The sequence below is a fragment of the Onychomys torridus genome, chromosome 2, assembly GCF_903995425.1.
Source record: "Onychomys torridus chromosome 2, mOncTor1.1, whole genome shotgun sequence".
Lineage (NCBI taxonomy): Eukaryota > Metazoa > Chordata > Mammalia > Rodentia > Cricetidae > Onychomys > Onychomys torridus.
Genome location: NC_050444.1, coordinates 18,239,857 through 18,259,128, shown reverse-complemented (window position 1 = coordinate 18,259,128; position 19,272 = coordinate 18,239,857). Strand labels below are relative to the sequence as shown.

The window sequence follows — 19,272 nt, the reverse complement described above, 5'->3', positions numbered from 1 at the left end:
TTCAGAGTTGACCATTAGGTATAGGATAACCACTGGTATGTGCTGTGGGATGTCTTTCTGTATGCTGTGAAGGTCTGCTCTGATTGATAAATAAAATGTCGATTGGCCAGTAGCCAGGCAGGAAGTATAGTGTAGGCAGGATAAGGAGAGAGGAGAATTCTGGTAAGCGGAAGGCTGAGTCAGGAGACACTGCCAGACGCTGCCACCATGAGATTTTTTTTCTCTTTCCCTCGCTCTTGTGTGTTCTGTTTTTTAATTGAGTTAATTGGATACCGCGTCAGGTTATGAGTGTTCAATCAATCACAGCATTAATTTTCCTTTTTCTTAAGCTCTTGGTTGCCGTAGCTGGAGCCTTTCTCTATCTCAGTTACCCCTATCAGTTTTTGGACTCCGAAGGAAGCTGCTCCCACAAACCCCAAGAACATCAGGATGAGGATTGAGGATCCACTGGCAAAGACACCCAGGACGAAGCTGAAGAGGGGAGAGAGGAGGATGGTGGCCCAGCACAGGAAGTTCAGGAGGGTCCACGGCCTTCAGGCTGGCTTGATCCGCTGCCCTGGGAATACGCCCTTCTGCTTGTACATCTCTTGCAGGGCATCCTTCTCCTGGTACAGCTTGTGAAGCCACTGGGCTGCGTCGTTCTCATCCACTGGGATGTCTTCCAGGGGAACCTCCTCACACACATGTCTGCCTCATATTTTTTCCATAGAGGATTCCCAGCAGGGACGGGGTCTTACTCCCTCTGAAGTTCATGGTCACATCGTAGATAGATGCAACTGTCCCACAGAGGCACTGGACTGCAGTGGTAAAGCCCTTGGTCCAGGGCAGCAGGTGGTACCTGAGTAGGGGTAAAGCACCGGTAAGCCACAAGCCATGCGGCAACTTATAGATTTGTAGAAATGGGTTAATTTAAAATATAAGAACAGATAGCAAGAAGCCTGCCCTGGCCATTCAGTTTGTAAGTAATATAAGTCTCTGTGTGTTTATTTGGCTCTAAGCGGCCTGCCACAGGGCTGCAGGAGCCAAATAGAACCAGGAAAACTTTAGCTACAGGTGTGGTCTCTCTGGGATAGATCATTTCTCCCACTCGCGTTCTTAGTTGACTGTTGTTCTTTATGAAGGGCTGAGGACTCGTGGGCTTAACCCTGTACTGTCACCATGTCTGTTGTTCCTATCTTTGTTCATCTGTTTCATTCATTTTGTGCTTAGGCAGGCATCTTGGTAAGACTTTATGGGTATAGCTTCTGACATTCCTAAGAGACACAATCTCACAGCACATTTCTTGTTCCTCTGGCTCCTTAAACCTGTCATTCCCTCTTCCAAAATGACCCCTGAGCCTTAGGTTCAGGAGTTGTGTTATAGATATATCAGTTGGGACAGAGAAACATATGATGTTTTGTTTTATGTATTTTGATCAGTTGTGACTTTCTATAATGATCTCTGTCTTGGAAGTTTCCTTGATGAAGGAAAAGGCCTATACTTATCTGTGGATATAGGGATGAGTAAATAGGACAAATATATATATATGTGTGTGTGTGTGTGTGTGTGTGTGTGTGTGTGTGTGTGTATGTATATATGTATATGTATGTATATATGTGTATATATACATATATATATGTATGTATGTATGTATTCCTTGATTCTTAAATTGACCACAAAGTGAAAATTGTGCAAATTAAACTTTCTTATACTAAATTCTATTTTTTTTCTTGATCTCAACCCAATACCTATACTAGTCATTGCTAGAATTTTGCTGTCTATGGCTTTACTTTTCCAAAAGTCTTTTAAATAAATGCTGATCATATTTGTTCAGGACTGTCTTTTCAACAAAACTTCCATTAGTGCATATTATTAAAGAAAGAGATACTGTGTATGGTCAGCAAAGTAGTGTTAGTTTGTTTTTTTTTTTTTCTGCCTGGTTTAATAAAGACAGCATCTTCTAGGGGAATAAAGGTCAAGCAGGCTTATAACCTGTTATCAAGCATTACTGTTTTCCATGTTGAGTTTACTTCTCCTGTAACACAACTAATGTGTGTTCACAGGTCACCTGATCATTTTCATCACTATATGGAGTTTGCTGCTTGAGAACCAATAGAAGTACTGAGATCCTGTCTGTTGTTGTTATAGTAAGTAATAAAAATCCTTTTAGCCTGAACAAGCCTCATGTCTTTTTTCAGCATTTATGGTGCCTGACAAACCTGTGGGCTTTCAGCAAACTATCAGCTTCTGGCAACTCTTCACTGAGTGAACTGGCTTTTATTCCTAAAGGACCTAGGCTACGTGCACTCCTACTTCTCTGGGCTGCTGCAGTTAGTCTTCCACTAACTTTTATTACAGGTTGTACAAATATTAAGAGATTACCCAAAATACTTTTATATTCTCAATCTATTCCTCTCCATCTGTTAAGAAATACTTTCCTGTAAGATGCAAGATCAAAAGACAGTAACTGCTTTATTGAAGTCTTTGTTTCTTGGTTCAATGGTGTAAAGGAGGGCAAGGAGTCAGTGGTAAGCTCCATTTCAAGTTCACTGGAGCTGCTACTAAGTTACTTTGTTAAAGCATCATTTTGCTGGGATTTTGGGGGGAGAAGGATGGAAAGAGAAGAGCAGCTCTAGAGATGGGTTTAGTAGGACACAGGTGCTGTGAAAGAGGGGAGGAGAAAACCAAAGAGGATGCTTAACTGGGGAGGAGTAAGGGAAGGTAATAGAGAAGGCAGGAAATATAAATAACTTTAAGGATGTTCAAAAATATTGAAACCTATTGATTTATAAGAGTACTTAAATATATATAATGTATATGTACATTCATGTATATTTAGTTTAAATGGTGTTACCCCAAACATGATAATGATTCTCCTGCAGGAGTCACAGACTATCAATAAATACTCCAGTGACAAGCAAAGGACACCTCCCATCAAGTTGTTGGTCAGGAGAATCCAAGAGCCTCCCCTAAGAATAATAGTCTATTGCCATTGCTCATGGTTGCCTATCAGAACTTCTAGATAAAACCCTATTGATGAAGACACCACACTGCAATCACAAGACTTGGAAAATTCTAGTTGATACTGATCTGGAAGCTTTCTCCATGAGAACCATCTCTCAGAGTATCCAATGGTGCTATGTGATACCAAGGAAGAAAGACAATGAATATTACTACCCAATGTAAAGCCTACAAAGCACAAAAATGATTAGTCTGGCAAAATATTTCCAGTGGTAGAAGAGTTGCACTTCTATTTTGGCAGTACCAACAGTTTCTAGTTGGACTTAAGTTGCACTGGATAGGAGGAGATTCATGCCCGGTACTGTAAACCCAGGCAACTACTTTTCTATTAGCACATCCTGGAGGAGAACTTACTAGTGCCATTTTCCTAAACCAATAGAATTTTTATTGTATTATAAATATTTATCTTTCTACCGCAGATAACTGTAGCTCTCACCTCTTATTTTAAAAAAACTCATTTTTTGCAGTATTCAGAGGCTAATGCAAAGTTCCATAAATGGTTAAAATACAGAGAACCAGTGCCCACAGGGTACCCAGCTCCAAATGGGACATCTACAATACAACCCAACATAGAAGAGAAGAAACATTTTAGGAATCAGAAGATCAGGATGGCTGATGCTACACAGTATCTTATGAACATAACTAGAATGGTTCACTAATGAACTCTCAACAATATGGCTGTCTTCACAAAACCACACCAGTGAACATGCTGACATAGATGTTGGGGAAATTTCACAAGGCCCCACCCATAGATGAAGAGCTACAGGCAACTGGTGACTGCTGAGGGATGAAGAATCGGTTTTTGTTAGGAACAAGCCTACTTTTAGTCTATCCAATTATAATTTGTCCCTTATATACATGTATTTAGAAGCAACAGTAAATGTACTCACACATATTATATATGCATATACACATATATGCATTATATATATGTGTGTGTGTATGTATATATATATATATATATATATATATATATATATATATATCTTTATACAATACAGTACCTCAACTACTTATGTATCATTACCTATGCAGCAACTGGAACTGAGCCTTGCATAGACTATTCCATTATACCAGTCTTCAGACAATCATTCCATCATCCTATTAGGCATGGGTGAATGAATACATGGAAACATTAGTGAACATCGTGAGTATAAGTCTATTTAATTACCTCTTTTCCTATTCTTGCATTAGCATAGTGGCAAATAAAACACGAGTTGGGGGCTAAAGAGGTGGCTCACTGAGTAATACTGCTTGCTGCAAAAGCATGAGGACTTTATTCCAGACATTAGAGCTCACATAAAAAGCTAGGTGTGGCAGTGCATGCCTTTAACCCAGGTAACACAGGGAGCAGAAACAGGATCAGAAGCTTCTTGGCCATCAGCAAAGTTTTGAGATCAATGAGAGATGCTGGCCCAGGGTATAAGGTAGAAAGTGATAGAGGACATACTACATCATCCTGTAGGTATAATGCATGCTTATGCACAGATATGTGTATATACCAGACACAAATACAACACTCACACACACACACACACACACACACACACACATAAAAATGTTTAAATGTGCAGAATTTTATATTGTTGAGTCTTTCTACTCCTGATTCCGTGGATCAATGTTTTTTTTGCTTGGTTTTGGTTTTTGTTGTATTGTTGGTGGTGGTGGTGGTTTTACATACAATTTCTGAGTAAGCTTGAAGTAAAGAGAAAAGATAACTGAATGAAGTCTATAAACAAGCTGTTGGTGTCAAACTAATATTTTACAATCTTCTATGCAGTAGATTCTTATGGTCTTAAAATACAAAAATCTACATTCAATAGCCATCATTAACAGCTAGCCTCACCTACCTCTTCCTAAGAACTTCTAATCAGCAGTCCTCTAATTTTTCCAAGTCCCTGATCATTTGCCCAAAACCTCACCTATTGTTAATGACAGAAAATCCAGACATGGACTTCAACTTCTACTTTCTAGAAGGAATTTTCTTTATACTTTATTCATCAGAGCCATCTCTAAGTAGGTTAGAATTGTATCCTACATTTGGCAAACTATCTACCAAATGTAGATGATGGTATATAGGCTTGAAGGAAAGGTTACAGTGATGAAAAATATAAATAAAAAGTTGTCTCTTAGGTCAGAGGTCCAAGGCCAATTATATAATCAACTGTTGAGCTTGAGTTCATATTTCAAGAGTAAATAGTTGCATTTTTTTTCCAAAACCCTGTTTGTATTCACTATAATTCCTCTAAAATCCCAAGATGTCCAGATATCCATCCCTTTCTGTCACAGTTCTCTCAAACATTTTATGTGGGTGGTAGACAGCTGTACTGCCTACACTAACTGAAAGCCTACTTTAGTTCTGAGTGCCAATCAAAACTGGAACCCTTACTGGTTTCTTTGGGAAGAATATGAGAGCAATGCATTCCAATGTTCAGCAAAATGGTGCCTATGGACAAGAGGCTCTGTCAGTCACATAACAGTCAAATGAAAATATAAGCACTTCTAAAAATTTTGCTACCTCTAATATGCCAGAAATACCATATGCTTGCTGCACAGCAAACACAAGAATCTCTGCCTTCAGAAAACACTGGTGTTTCATCTCTCGTGGCAATACCAAAAGCTTGAAATGCCACAGTTTCATTATTTTTAATGACAACTCTGCTAACATTTCAAGCAGACATATAGGATTAACTGATATAGTTTATTTACTACCTCTATACCCGTAGGCCTTGTAATGTGAAGCTGGGTCATATCACCTTTCAGCTACCTCTGTTTCCTGATCTTAAGTTAAAAATGACAATATAGAAATCTTAATACAAAGCTGTGTTGAGGTAATCATGTCTTGATTATAAGTATTGTAGTTTTCATGTGCATGTAAGTTTCATTGGATTCTAGTGAACACTTTAATGTCTCAAATCTATTATGTTGGATCTAAGATGATTCTAAGATAACTGACTTAAGATAGCAGTACTAATTGACCAATTAAGTAATAGAGTGGCTCCATATTTTTCTTCCATTGTGCAGATTCATTGAAATTTTTCAAAGTGATATGCTTATCTTAGAAATTTGTAGTTAATAGCTTTCCTTGGGAAAGCTGGAAACATTCAGTACTCCATAGTCTGGGATGATCAAATAAATCACTAGACCTATTCCTCAATACTCACTTTTGTTGCAAAAGTGGGTCATCTTAGTTTATCACTAGGAAAAATTTTCCCAAAGTAATTCATCTTATAATTGCATCAGCTGTGTGGCTCAAGTCATTGGTAATGTTCTAGTGCTTTTGAGAAAAGTATCAGTAACAATAAGCTTTCTACGAGGTAACATTGAAATGACCAGTTCCTTTGGATACCACAGACCTGAAGTCTTTAATTCTAGTACACCTGCTGACAGCGTCATCTTTATCCCTCCCTATTACCTTAGTGATTATGGAGTAATGAATACTGATTAGACAACTGAGAAGAAAAATAATTTTATAAATAAAATCACTCTGAATGACTGAATCATATTTTGGGCATGATGTCAATCACAGTTTGACCTTCTCTAACTATACTGCTTCTAGACTGTATCCACTTTCAAATATGCATAAAAAGTAACTCATTCTTTTTCCATATAGGTGAAGTATGATCAATGTGTTTATACAGACAGGGTAAATTTTTTAAAAATTCATGATGAATTCTTGAGTTATATTATTTATCATTACAAATGAAAAAGCTCATGAATAGCTTAGCTATGAAGATAAACACTGTAATACTTCATTTCCTATAGATTATTGAATCTACTTCATTTTTTAAAATTCATTTTCAATGAAAACAGTCCCATTTAGTCATAAAAACATTACAATAAACAATGACTGCTGTACATAAAGATGCTAATAAAATAAATCTATAATAGAAAGAAAAGACTCCAAAGCCATTTTTAACTTTTCTGCATATGAAACAGTAATGAATTAAATTAATAGTCAAAAAAGTCAGCCATTTGAGGATGATGTGAATGCCCCTCAAAAGTTGAAAACAACAACATTAAATGTTTTAAATTAGATTTTGCTTATAGATTTCCAAGGTTTATTTGAAACAGAGTAATCATTCCAAATAGTTTCAGCAACTATATTAAGAAAAGTTGAAGAAGAAATTTCTGAATAGTTTCCATGGATAACATGATAAAATATGGAGGTTTTGACCAAAAAATATCTGACTTCTTTATATTTGCCTTTTAAGTAGTTATTACTTGGTAACTATGAATTCAAAAGAAATTCTTTCCAAAATCAAACTCCAGTTCACATGTCCTGACTGCCTGCTTGTCTAAGACAGCTTCGCTCATCTTTGCCCAAGGTTTTGAAAGGAAACTGTCCTAAGACTGTCATCAAGTCTTCAAGATATAATACCAGCGTACCTTAAAAGGTCCTTACAAAAGCTCTTTACTTCAGATTTGAACTTAACTGCAGCACTCCTCTCTTACCTTTCCTCCCTCCACACTCTCTCATAGAGACCTTCCTACTCTTTTTATAATGTTATTGTATGCATATGTATGTGTGAGAGAGTGCATGTGAGTATACACATACATATTCCTAAATATGCTAGGTCCATGTAATGTTACTTTTATGTATTTTTCAGGGCTGACCATTGGCACTGAACAAACAACCAATTGGGGACCTTTTCCTGGGAGAAGGCCATCTCACCCTTTCCCAGGTTTCCTCAGTTGCCTCTAGTTCTTTGTGCAAGGTTGAGGCATCATGGGCTTTTCAAAATCCAATTTGGTATGTCTGTTGATGTCATCCTTGAACAGCTCACATTTTCACACAGTCTTTAAGATAATTTAGTGACTCAGTCAGTACTCTTTCAGAGTCCTCCCATATGTGTTTTGTAATATTTAAATATATCCTGTATTTTATAGTAGCATTCTAGAAAATTCTAAAATATGGTATCAACTAAATCCCACATAAGTATCTAATCAGAAACTGTGTTATAGTTGAAAACCAACAGAAAATTGATTAAATAAAAGCAAAAGGGGATATGCCCCAAAATGTTCTCTTTTGATAATGAGGGAAACTATGTGATAACAAGTGTTACTTGTTGCTGGGTGGCGGTGGCACACGCCTTTAATCCCAGCACTTGGGAGGCAGAGGCAGAGGGATCTCAATGAGTTCAAGGCTAGGTCTACACAGTGAGTTCCAGGACAGCCAGGACTGTTACACAGAGAAACCCTGTCTTGAAAAAACAAACAAACAAACAAAGATAAGTTACTTGTCTACTTGACAGTCTTGAGTTTCTCTTGTCAGAGCATTTTATGAGATAATAAAAGGCAACTATGATGTTTAGTTAAATGGGAAAAAATACTAGGTTAAACTGTTCCACTTTCAATCCTTACACTTTATAAGTCTTTCTAAAGAATGTTGGTATAATTGGCTTGGTATGGAACTTCATCACCTCAGTAAGTTCATTTTCATAAGAGAATGGATAATTATTGCCTTTATAATGTCTAAAGCATATAATTATATACAATATTTCTTATTCAAAATTACTATATACCATGGATTAAAGCTTAATATCAACAACAAAAACAATATAAAGATTACAAAGTCATGAACAACTCATGCTGAATGAAAAATAAAGTCAGGACAGAAACAATGAAAGAAATTAAAGACTTTCTAGAGCACAATGAAAATGAATACACAACATATCCATACTTATGGGTCACAAGCAAAGCCATGCTAAGAGGCAAATTTACAGCACTAAGTGCCTACATTAAAAAATAATAATAACAGGAGATATCTCATGCCAACAACTTAACAGGACACCTGAAATCTTGAGAACAAAAGGAAGAAATTACATGCAGAAGGGAGTAGATGACAAGAAATAATCAAACTCAGGGCTAAAAAAAATAAAATAGAAACAAAGAAAGCAATACAAATGGTCGATGAAACAAAGAGTTGGTTGTTTGGTTGTCTGCAAAAATCAACAAGTTAGACAAACCCTTATGCAAATTAGCTAAGTATACAGGGAGATAAGGATATTCAAATTAATAAAATCAGAAACAAAAAGGGAAATGTATTCTATTTCTTCTTTCTAGGGAGATACTTATGTCTCTCTTTAAACCCTCTATGTTACTCATCTTCTCTGGGTCTGTAGACAATACCATGATTATCTTTTACTTTATAGCTAATATCTACTTATAAATGAAAACATACTATGTTTGTCTTTCTGGACCTGGGTTATCTCACTCAGGACGATTTATTTTTTTCTAGTATCATCTATTTGTCTGCAAATTTCATGATGACATTTTTTAAATAGCTGAGTAATACTGCCTTGTGTGAATGTACTACATTTTTTGTTATCCATTCTTCAGTTGAGGGACATCTAGGCTGTTTCCAGTTCCCAGTTAATATGAATAAAGCTGCTATGAACATAGTTGAGCAAGTGTCCTTGTGATAGAATATAGCATCCTTTGGCTACATGCCTAAGAGTGGTATAGCTGGGTCTTGAGGTAGATCTATTCCCAATTCTCTGAGGAATCACCATATTGATTTCCAAAGTGGCTATAAAAGTGTCCCCTTTGCTCCACATCTTCTCCACCATAAGCTCTCACTTGGTTTTTGTTTTTGTTTTTGTTTTTGTTTTTGTCTTAGCCATTCTAATGGGTGTTAGGTGTGGACTCAGGAAGAGACAGCTACAATTAAGGGTCAATTGAGGGGTGCTATGGAAACCTAATGCAGTGGAAAATTCCTCAAATATATAAAGGTCATTCTAATGAAGTCTCCAAATAATGAGAGATAAGTCCCAATTGGCCATGTCAAGACAGTAGGTTGCTCTTGGCAAATGGACAGCAAGGCCCCAATGATGAAGACAACAGCCATACAACTCATTGAACATGAAGAGGTCAAGCTGGTGCCTACATAGAACATTTGCCCCATCCTCTAGTGTCTTTGGTATGGGAATGTACTTCACAGGTGACTAAAAGATAAATATAAATACCAACCCAGTCAGAAAACCTTTGGTCTACAGTATATCTTACCTGGAAAATATACTAAGGCAATGGTGGCACAGAACTTGTGGGAGCAATCAACAGAAGTCTGATTTGACTTAAGACCCACTCCATGAGATGAATTACATACTCAACATTGCTTGGGTGTCTGTCTTAGTTAGGGTTTCTATTACTGCAATGAAATACTATGACCAAAATGTAAGTTGAGGAGGACATTGTTTATTTAGCTTATACTTCCATATTTATGTTCATCATCAAAGGAAGAGTTCATGCAGGAACTCAAGCAGGGCAGGAGCTATAGAAGGGTGCTGCTTACTGGCTTGCTTCCCATGAAATGCTCAGCCTGCTTTCTTATAGAACCCAGAACCATGAGTCCAGGGGTACAACAACCCAACAATGGGCTGGGCCCTGTCTCACTCATCAATAACTAATTAGAGAAATGCCTTACAGCCAGATCTTATAGAGACATTTTCTCAACTAAGGTTTACTTCGGATAACTCTAGTTTGTATATCAAATTGATATAAGACTAGCCAGCACACTAACCAAAAACCAGAAATTAGATAGCCTATACACCTAGGGTAAATCCAAACATTGCTGGTCTAAAAAACAAAATAAAACAAAACAAGTAATAATAGAATGGCTCCTAATGACATTCTGCTATACTCATATATCAGTTTCCATAAGATCAAATCCTCTATGTATATTTTATAGTTTTCAGTTTATTATGTTGAAGGGATTACTGACTATGTGAACAAATAAGTCTCTGATTCTAGTTTCTTCTTTTAGGGCTCTTTTCCTTCTTTTGATTTGCCTTGTCCAACTTCAATGTAATAGTTTTTGTTTTATCTTATTATAATTTATTTTGTCATGATTTGTTGTTATCTCAAAGAAGCCTGTTTTTTTCTAATGAAAGACAGAAAGGGAGTGGATCTGGAGGGGAAGAGATATGAGGAAGAACGGGAAGGAGTGGAAGAAGGGGAAACTGTAATCAGGCTATATTGTATGAGAAAAGAGTATTTTTAATAAAAGGGAATTTTTCCTTTTTTTAATTAAGAGACTTTCTTAATAAAACCATGGATTCCCCTCCTCCCTCATCCCACCCCAGCCTGCTCCCCACAACCCACCCCCCATTATCACCTCCTTCAAGGCAAGGTCTCCTCTGAGGAGTCAGCAGAGCCTGGTATATTCAGATGAGGCAGGTCCAAGCCCCTCCTCTAAAAGGGAAATTTTTTTAAAGAAAACCATCATATATAATGTTTAAAAATAAATCAAATTTATAGTCCAAAACAGATGTTCAGCTTTTAAAAAATTTCTCTGGTCTGAATTTTTTACTACTTTCTAATTTAAACTTACTCTGTCCACAAAATAGACTCACCTGGGGATATGATGAGCAAACCTATCTCTAATTGAATAATTGCTCTCTGAAAGCCCTGGAATATGTGCTGGGCCACTTCTTTTAATCTTAACTAAAAGCTCAGTGTTGAAAATCATTAATCCAACATTACAAAAATGGAAACAGACTAAGGAAGTTAAGTTAATCTTCCTATATCCATTGCAAAAACACGATAGAAGCATTTGTCTTTTTCCAAAACGTGTTATTCTTAGTATATCTTGTTTTAAAATCTAGTTAGATAGAATGCAGCTTCTAGGATGTCCTCAACATTATGAAAATGCTACTGACAATTGAACTTTTGCAGTTTCTTTTCATAATGGTGTTAATTTCCTCATTTGTCTTATCAAGTGGCACCTACTGTTTGTGTCAGAAATCAGATCATTCTGTGCACAATAAAAACAACAATGAGCATGCAGTCTTCTTGCTGATAAAACATAATATAGAGAAAAAGAAGCTATAATAAGTACTGGGAATTAAAATTAAATGCATGACATAACAGTAGAAGATTTTAGTTTTACAGGGTGATGAGTTATCAGGAAGATGGTTGGTCCCAACAAAGCCAGGGTATCAGCAACACAGGATAATGGAGAAAGTGACAAAGTTAGAACAGAGCTGAGATGCTACAGAACAAAAACCATGGATAGAAACTCACTTGAAAGCCATACCATTTAAAATGTAAATCTAGATGACCTACTGTACTTAGAACCAGAAAAAAAATGTATTTAAATGAAAAATTGAAGTAATTATTATTTTGAAAACTCCACTGTCATCTAGGTTGTTCATGTAAATCTCATCCATTTCTCTGTCATTGGGTGATCCCTGTGTCTTTCCTAGGGTCCCATTTTCTACGTAGCCTCCCTGGAGTTGTGTAGCAGTCTAGTCATCTTTGTTTTACGTCTAGTATCCTACTATGAGTGAGTACATACCATGTTTGTCTTTCTGAGTCAGGGTTACCTCACTCAGGATGATTTTTTTCTAGATCCATCCATTTGCCTGCAAACCTCATGATGTCATTGTTTTTCTCTGCTGAGTAGTACTTCATTGTGTATATGTACCATATTTTCTTTATCCATTCTTCACTTGAAGGGCATCTAGGTTGTTTCCAGGTTCTGGCTATTACAAACAATGCTGATATGAACATAGCTGAGCAAATGCCCTTGCGGTATGATTGAGCATTCCTTGGGTATATGCCCAAGAGTGGTATAGCTGGGTCTTGGGGGAGATGGATTCCCAATTTTTTAAGGAAGCACCATATTGATTTCCAAAGTGGCTGTGAAAGCTTAGAGGAGCAGGAGATCCCAGCTGGATCAAGAACAGAAAGGGAGAACAAGGAATAACACGCCATGATAAATGATGACCACATGAGAACAGGAATAGGCAGAGTGCTGGAGAGGTCCCCAGAAATCCACAATGATACATCCTCTGTAGACTGCTGGCAATGGTCGAGAGAAAGCCTGATCTGACCTAGTCTGGTGATTAGATGGACAAACACCCTAACAGTCGTGCTGGAACTCTCATCCAATAACTGATGGAAGTGGATGCAGAGATCCTCAGCCAGGCCCCATGTGGAGCTCCAGGAGTCCAATTGTTGAGAAAGAGGAGGGACTGTAAGAGCGTGAATTGTTGAGACTAAGATTGGAAAAGCACAGGGACAAATAGCCAAATGAATTATGAACCAAAGGCTGTGGAGCCCCCAGCTGGAGCAGGCCCTCTGGATAAGTGAGACAATTGAATAGCTTGATCTGTTTGGAGGCACCCAGGCAGTGGGACCCGGACCTGTCCTTGATGCATGAGCTGGCTGTTTGGAACCTTGGGCTTACACAGGGACACTTTGCTCAGCCTGGAAGGAGGGGACTGGACCTGCCTGTACTGAATCCACCAGGTTTAAATGAATCAATCCCCAGGGGAGTCTTGGCCCTGAAGGAGATGGGAATGGAGGGGAGGGGCTGAGGGGGAAGGACAGGGGAACCCATGGCTGATGTGTAAAATTAAAACACAAATATAATAAATAACAAAAAAAAAGAAAACCCCAAGAAGAAATACAGCAGAGAGGAAGCAGGACCATAGCATGTGCTGCTGTCAAGGAAAAACAGAAATCAAGATTTAGGTGAGCCAAACATGCAGAAATTACATTCCAGTTCCTATATAGAGAGTCATAGGAGGATAAGGTACATAATGCAAAAGGAAAAGGGTCAAGAAGAAAAAGAGTCTAGGATTGGTTGTCAGTTCAGTAATCTTGTAAGGAGAATATCCCAGAAGTCTAATTAAAACCAGTGTGTTAGTCTTGATCTGTTGTCAGTGAAAAAAATACCTGAGAGTTTATAAGTTTAAGTAATAGAAACTGACTTTACTCATGCTTCTGGAGAAGAAAGTGTGGTAACAGCATCCTCTCAGTAAATGATAAAGGGCTTCATCTTACAGAGGGCATCACATGGTAAGACCAAGCAAGCATGGATTCTTCTTGAATCCATGAATTCACCAGTGTCATCATGGAGGCTCCACTTTGCTTTTCTAATCCTCATTACCTCCCAAAATCTATTAATACTATTGACATATGAATTGAGTGTTAAGTGGAACATTTGAAATCATAACCCATATTAGACTTATGACTATCAGTGTGACCTCTTATAGAGAGAGCTAATTTCACTAACATGACGAGACTTCAAAAATATCACATAATAGATATAGGATTGTATAAATGTTATTGCTTAGTATGATAACTAAATGAATAAGTCATATGTGGCTCTCTATGCACTATCAGCAATATGCTATTCCTTAATTATTTATCATTCTGTAGAAACACAAAATAAAATATTAAGCCTGCAATTTATTTTATCATAGTAATTTTTATATTATTTGACATAACAGAAAAACCTTTATAATGTATTATTTGTTACATATTTCAGTGTGTCATTTCTGAAATTTGATTGAAGCCATGTATGGTGGACTATAAAAACCATTGTCATTTAAATGCTGCTCCAGGTTTCCTTGAAGGTAAAAAATTCTGTTTCTTTACAGCAAGCAAGTTTTTATCCTGAAAAAAAAAAAATGATTATCAAGCTTCTAAGTAACCCAAGATAGAGGTAAACAACTATTGTTTCTTTGCCTTGGTAAAAATTAAAACAACCCAAAATATGAAAACAGGTATTTGAGGAAGTGAAACTAAAATGTCTTGTTTAGTAATATAAATCACAGTGGATCGAAGTTCTAAAACCTGAGTCTGTAGATTTGGTTGCTTTGAATTGAAAGGATGAGACTGTTTCTGCAGATATTTGGGTAAAGGAAACAAATCCTTTTCTTCTAGACCTTGGAAAAGTTGAGTATTACTAAGGAAGAGGAGGTGGATGGTAATTAAAGAGTGGGAAGTTTTCTGTATTGTTCATTGAGACCCAAGAACTACTGAGGGATGATAAAGAAGATGAAAAAGAGTCCCCGCCTGCCATGGAGCAGTTACATGCAGAGTCAATGGGGGTGGGATAGAGCAGCTTGATGAGGCAGCCATACAGATCAGGAGAAAACCTACCTCCATATGGAATTCAGAGAATAGGGAATTTTTTGGAAACAACAGACAATGGAGAGAGCCACACTCCTGGTGTTTGCATTTCCTGGGGTCAGTCTCAGAGAAGAACCAGGTGGTCTTCACCTGTAGCTAGTTCCAATGAAGTTAGCATTGGGGCCACATTCTACTGGCCATCAAACAGTGATATTTACCATGCTCCATGCTATATCTAATAATCTCCTGAGTACTTGGTGTAGATGTAACCATCTTGTTAAATAAGAAACACAGAACCAATTGCAGAGTTAAAAACCACAAGGTCAGAGCAAGAGCGGAAAACCTTACCCTTCTCTGCTTCTGCTGTTCTTCCTCTCCACAAGAGACCTACAGAAGTGTGTCCAATCTTTTTTATAGACTTTCTGTTCTGTTTTCTCATTGGTTGTAAACCCAGCCACATGACCTCCTCATCACTGCCTGTTTGTACAGACCTCCAGGTCTTCTATGGTTGGTATTGAGATTAAAGGTGTGTGTCTGGCATGCTGGCTGTGTCCTTGAACACACAGAGATCCGCCTAGCTCTGCCTCCCAAGTGCTGGGATTAAAGGCGTGCCCCACTACTGCTTGGCTTCTGCTCTGGCTTGCTCTGACCTCAAGGCAACTTTATTAATATACAAATAAAATCACATTTCAATACAAATAAAATATCACTATATTTCCCCTTTTCTCTTTTAATAAAAAGGAAAAAGTTATAACTAATATAAGAAAAACTATATACAAAAGTACAATAACTATATATACCATATATACAAACAATAAATACCTAAACAATGTCTAGTCTATTTGCATTTGACAAATTCAGAGAAAATAATTTCATTATCTATCCTATTTTGGTAAGTCCAAAATGTACCTGATTCACTTTCTATCCTAACTTATATTGCTAATGGAGCTGTCTTATAACGTCTTTCAAATTTATACACTTACAGCTCTTAGTGAGTTTTTCTGAAATCCTTAATAAAGATAATTATAACTATAACTAACTGATCTTCAGCTCCCTCAGAGACCCAAGAAGGAAATACTACTACCTAATAAAAAATAAAAACAGGAACTGCATGCAAGCAGCTTCCAAAAAAAAAAAAAAAATGTGAGTTGACAGAAACAGGCAGCTGCCTGGACAGTCACCTGAGGTTTCTCCACAGTGTTGGGGCATCATCTTCAGCCTATAGGCTTAGCATATCTGACAGACTCCTTTGTGAACTATTTGACCTCACATTTGGTGAGAGCAGTCCATGTACCAGAAACACCTGAATTCCATTAGTGTCATGTCATGATTTCAGGATTTTAAATTCTGGAAATTATTATGTTTTTTCAATTCAGCTGTCCATTTTTCTTGGCTGTGTATATGTGGCTTCATCTTGGCATCCCGTTCTTCTCCACATCCCTCTATTAAATGCCAGTCTACTATTGAGAGGGGTGAGCTTAGTTATTCTTCAAGAATAACTGTTTCCTCTGCTGTTCCATTGCACATCAGAAGCCATTGGCCCACTCACTCCCTGTTCAGCTGCCTTCGAAGAAAAGGGCACGGTACCTTTTACAGATTACAAAGGCCACTCACTTCAGGGATGGTGCCATATTGTCCTGGCTTCAGAAGATGCCTTTTGTTAAAGCCACAACCACACCTGTTTTGGCAAGAATCAGTAGTCCTTGGTTTCATGTCCTGTCTGTCCTGTTTGTCAGTCATTGATTCAAGGATACTTTGTTGTCCAGTGGCTAACTTTTGCTACAGTGAAATGTAACTCCATATGCAGTTTCTTCAATACCCATATTTTCTCTGAAGTAGATTGGTACTGACAGGAGCCAACATGTCTCACAGTCATAGCAAAAAAGAAAAATTCATAAGTTATTAAAACATTTTAAATGCCATATTCTGTACATCTCTGAAGGGTTTAAAGATGACCTGTCTCTCTAAATATATCTGTTTTATCTTGAAAACACACCTAATATGACTACAAGTTCAATTGTAATGTCTAACTACTAACTTTCATTTCTATATATCCTAATAGTTGGTAATAATAACATTCAAGGATTAGCAAATTGCATTACATTGTTAAATGAATGGTCTAAGTACAATATCTTGAGCAAGATTAGAAATATGTGTATGGCATATGAGATTCTAACAATCTCAATATATATATACATATACATATATATATATATATAAAATTTATATACAATATAAAACAACCCAATCCAATGTAAAGTATTTAAAACTAGTAATTGTCTTTTTCTTTTTTTCTCCTTTTTTTAAACAAGCACCTTAAATCTAATCTCCTTTGCCTAGCCTTTTTCCTACCCCTTAACAACAACTTATAACCAACCCTCCTAAACAACGAAAACTATCCCAGACACAAAACACATAAAAAGACCAAAAACCCACCCACCCCACACCACCCCTTTGGGAATGTGGGCGTTGTATTCTTAAAATTGCTTCCTGCTGGGTATGGGCAAAGGTATCTTTATTCTGAAAAGAAAAATTTGGGGTTAATTGTCAAATTCTAGGAAAGGTAACTATATTCTTTGTTATCCATAATGCCAAAGTTCAGGGTTTATCTCAAGTCCTTATTCAAGTAGTCTTTGAAACTGGATCATCTCAGCTAGCCATCTCAGAATTGCTCTAAGCACTTTGTAGTCCAAAGCTGATCTATAGATGATGTTTCTCGGCTTAGTGATATTACTATTGTCCATGTGGAATTATTGTTGTGGGGCCCCATCTTCTTCCTGGAGATTTCAGTTGATGTTAGGCCTGGCCATGATTTCCTGCAGAAAACTGATAAGAGACTCGAACACAAAGACATGAATAGGCAGCTAATTGAAGCCTTTTCTCTAGAATTAATTAGTACTCTATATGACCATTATTATCTTAACAAAGTTTAAAATATATATATCTTGTAAATTTTGATATAAAATTCATACTTTAAGAAAAGTTTAAAGAATTAGAGTATAATCAAAGAATTGAAATTAATAATAGAATAGTCCCTTAATTAATTTGGTTTGTCTCTTGTCCCATGTAAGAAGATGGCTCTTTCTTTTGGTATGATACCGGGAGTTTGCATTTTCCTTTTAACAACATGCTTGAGTTTAAAGAAGGAGAGAGCCATTCTCCAACTCCAAAGTTAGCTTTAAGTTTTAATTGAACTGGGACTACAAGAAGACCAATAGTGTTAACTTTTTTAGAGAAGAGCAGAAACAAACATTTAGGAAGATTTCTGAAATTTTGTAGATGATATACCAATAGACCATTGTAGACCCCACGTTGGGTGCCAAATGTAGATGTAACCGTCTTGTTAAATAAAAAACACAGAACCAATTGCAGAGTTAAAAACCACAAGGTTAGAGCAAGAGCGGAAAACCTTACCCTTCTCTGCTTCTGCTGTTCTTCCTCTCCACAAGAGACCTACAGAAGTGTGTTCTATCTTTTTTATAGACTTTCTGTTCTGTTTTCTCATTGGTTGTAAACCCAGCCACATGACCTCCTTGTCATTGCCTGTTTGTACAGACCTCCAGGTCTTCTATGGTTGGTATTGAGATTAAAGGTATGTGTCTGGCATGCTGGCTGTGTCATTGAACACACAGAGATCTACCTAGCTCTGCCTCCCAAGTGCTGGGATTAAAGGCGTGCACCACTACTTCTGCTCTGGCTTGCTCTGACCCCAAGGCAACTTTATTAATATACAAATAAAATCACATTTTACAAATATACAACTTGCTATAAAGGCAGGTCCTGGGCTCTAGTTCATTCAGTGAGCCTAACAGTGTCCAGATTTGTTCAGCTGATACATGAAGTGGAGACAATATTTTGAGGAACATTCCTGAGAGATTGGAAGGCAAGAAAAATGTTTGGTTTGCAAGCTTGAGGACTGGAGTTTGGATCACCAGCACCCACATAAAGGTGGCACATGCAAACACCTTTTATGGTGGCATATGTTATGTTAGCTCAGCAGGGAGGAAGATGGAGACAGGTGGATTCTAGGTGCTCACGACCCATGTGACAGCATTAATGAAAAACATCCCACATCAATCTCTGGCCTCCAAAGCTGCACACACAGCTACATACACACTCATACATGCATACAACAAAACACCAAAGACACACACAGAGAAATATTGCCCTAAATCTGAAAGCACATGTGTCAGATTTTAAATGTAACACCTGTAGAAAATAAACAAAGCCCTTTCTTGTATAAGACAATGCATTTTTAGCTCATCTTCTAAATGTATTATTATTACTTGCCAGTTTAAGGCATTGGTATAATGAAATTTGTTTGTTTCCAAGAGCTATTTCTTTCTTTCATGCTCCTGCTTCATTCCTTGCCACTCCCATGGGAAGGTTTCTTCTTTTATGTATGGT

At 37.3% G+C, this 19,272-nt stretch overlaps 1 pseudogene; it reads right to left on the bottom strand.

Annotated features, from left to right (window-relative positions):
* Window positions 1-279: 279 nt before the first annotated feature.
* LOC118577127 overlaps window positions 280-19,272 on the bottom strand; it is a 238,297-nt pseudogene continuing 219,304 nt past the window's right edge.